Below are 2873 nucleotides of genomic sequence, written 5' to 3' on the forward strand. Positions count from 1 at the left end.
GAGTTCATGATCTCATACATTTAAGGTAGATTGCCACTAATACCACTTTCATGATACCACTTTTCAAAAATACACTAACCAACTTTACCGTTAAAATTTTATAAACTCTTATAAAGTCTTATTAATTGTTTCATAAACAATTATAACTAATCTTTTGTTTATTATAAATAATTTACAAACATTTATAATAGAATTATAGACACTTATAATAGCTTTATGAATATTTACTTCTAAAGTTTTATAAAGATTTATAAACTCTCATAAAAGATTTATACTCTTGACAAATAATTATTAACACTTATAAATTGTGCTATGAAGAATATTAAACTCTTATCATATTTTTATAAACCCTTATCTGAGTCACTATACTTTGAAGGATTGCACTCCAAGCCGTCTCCTTCCATTTCAAACGATTGGAAAACATTCAAGTCCACATCAAAAGCCTCCACATGGCTTTGACTGTCGAAACCGACGGCCTAACTTCTTTAACAAGACTTATCTTCTCCACCAACATATACACAACAAGCTGCTGCAAATCCTCAAACTCATAGTCTCTCAAACCAGAAAATTTCTTCCCACTCTTCAAGAAACTCAAAGTATCATTCACAATAGCTCTCTCAAAAAGAGAGACAAGAATGCAAGACGTGGTGAAGCTGATAGAGTTATACCAACTCTGCGACCTAAGCCTTGTTCTCAGGGAAGAGAGGTAAAAGAAAGACAGATAGGCGTTGATGAAGCCAAACAAGGTACTTAAGCATGTGATTTTAACTGTTGCCCTGCATCTTCTGATTGATCCATCTTCAGAGACTTGCTTCGTTAGGTTTTTGTGTATACTCTTTCATGAGCTGATGTGGTGATCAGCTTCAGGAGCTGATGGACAGAAGTCTCTGCTTCTCTGGCAAGCGGAAGAAACATATTAAAACACTGAACATAGCTTCTTAAGATATCAATATGTCAGTTTTATCTCAAACTGATTATTGCTTTCGCAATGGATGGTTACAGACTTTATAAGAAGATCAACACGGTCAGGTTTTCCTGATAATGTGAAAGTAACTTCCAGAGTTTTCCAAACATCTTTCGAAACATAAGTGCTGCCATTTTAAAAGAAAAAAACTAACTGGCACGTATTTGAATCTCTGCCGGGGAGGTTCTTCTGCCTTGTCGTCGTCTTCGTCACAGGCTCATCGCTAGGAGAATTAATCTTGCTTTTACCATCTTCGTTACCACCGTTGCCGCCCTGAGACAACGGTGCCCACTTAAAGAACAACAAATGAGATCCCTCCGAAGCCGAACCACCACCGTTAACGACGGAGGAGGAGGAGGAGGAGGTGTTTTGCTTCTTGGAGGAAGGAGAGACGTGAACCCACTTCTTCTTCCACTTCCTCACTGGTCCACCGTCGCCGGTTATGTAACGAGTCGAGGACCTCACCGCAGCCGTCGTCCAATCTCATTGTCGTCGTTGTTTCTCGATTGTGTCCTCGCCATCGTCATGTCGCCGTCATCGTGTCGCCGTCGTCATCACTCAATCTCGTCGCATCGTCGTCTCATCGGAAGCAACAATGAATCCATGAATCCGATGGAGGCTAGGTTAGATGACGGAGGAGATGGATCCAACTGTTGAAGATGAAAGGTGAGGGTAATTGAGTCTTTTACACATTAAAAAATACGATATTTTTGAAAATGTCACTTGATTAGTGGTATAGTTGAATTGTGGTACCAAGAAAAGTGTATTTATGAAATTTCTCCAAAAAAATCAACATTTGAAATGATCATACGTCATCATTAGAATGAATTTTTAAATAAATAAGTTAGTCAATCCAAAAATAGATTATACTTTTTATTAAATTAATTATCAAATTTATTGGAAATGTAAAAAAAGTATTTTTCATTTTCGTAAATAAAGCTACTTAATTATATATATGGTAAGATGGCGCCGTCTTTCGGTGGAGACGAGGTGCCCGAACCCTTCCCTACCAAATACTGCATTGTAGGGATAATTGTAACACTTGTTACTTTTGGTGTTGGAGTTCTTCTCTACAGCCGCTTCTTTAAGCGGAATCTGATCGGTCAAGCTCCGATCGAAGTTGAGATGACCTGAAGATGATTTCTTTAGCAATATATCTAACTAGTCATGGTTTCATTGTATCTATGTTGCATCCATATATTATCTACCCAATCACTAGACTTTGTAATTCAAAGGAGGACATCCATACAACCTAATTTCATAAGATGCAAATCAAGTAAAATTGATACAGACAAAGTAAAATCTCAAAATAGATAGAGTGAGAAGATGGATTAGGCTGGAAGTGAGTGAACCAAGATAGCATGTAGGAGTCAGGGTTTGGAATTGAAGATAAACTAGGATTTCGTTTACTAGAAGCTCTGTCGGCTTGCTAACTGAGTTGTGAAGTTTTGAGTTCCTCTCTTTCCATAAGGTGTAACAAGTTCCTTGTAAGAAAAGCTTGCATATCAGTTTTAATCTTCTTATCAGTTGAAGAGATTTGTTTTGTTTTGTCTTTTGTTTTTATGTTTTTTTTGTTTGTGTTTGATCGATCTATTGGTCACATCAGATGGCGCCGTCTTTTGGTGGACCGGACATGCCAGAACCCTTCCCTACCAAATACTGCATTGTAGGGATAGTTTCAGCGCTTGTCATTGTTGGTGTTGGAGTTCTTCTCTACAGCTGCTTCTTTAGGCGGAGTCGGATCGATCAAGCTCCCCTTGAAGTTGAAATGACATGAAGATGACACTACAAGAAAATGTATTGCATCACATAAATGGTACTCTTTCCATACCACTTTAAGTGGTGTTTAAGTATTTTTATTTTGTTTTATAATAAGTGATGTTCTCACATTTCTAGATAAATTTAATGT

The 2873-nt window shown here is 37.3% G+C and overlaps 1 pseudogene; it reads right to left on the minus strand.

Moving 5' to 3' along the window:
- Positions 1 to 280: 280 nt before the first annotated feature.
- Positions 281 to 2656, minus strand: LOC130495573 (uncharacterized; annotated as a pseudogene).
- Between the last annotated feature and the right edge of the window lie 217 nt (positions 2657 to 2873).

The sequence above is a fragment of the Raphanus sativus genome, chromosome 6 (assembly GCF_000801105.2).
Source record: "Raphanus sativus cultivar WK10039 chromosome 6, ASM80110v3, whole genome shotgun sequence".
NCBI lineage: Eukaryota > Viridiplantae > Streptophyta > Magnoliopsida > Brassicales > Brassicaceae > Raphanus > Raphanus sativus.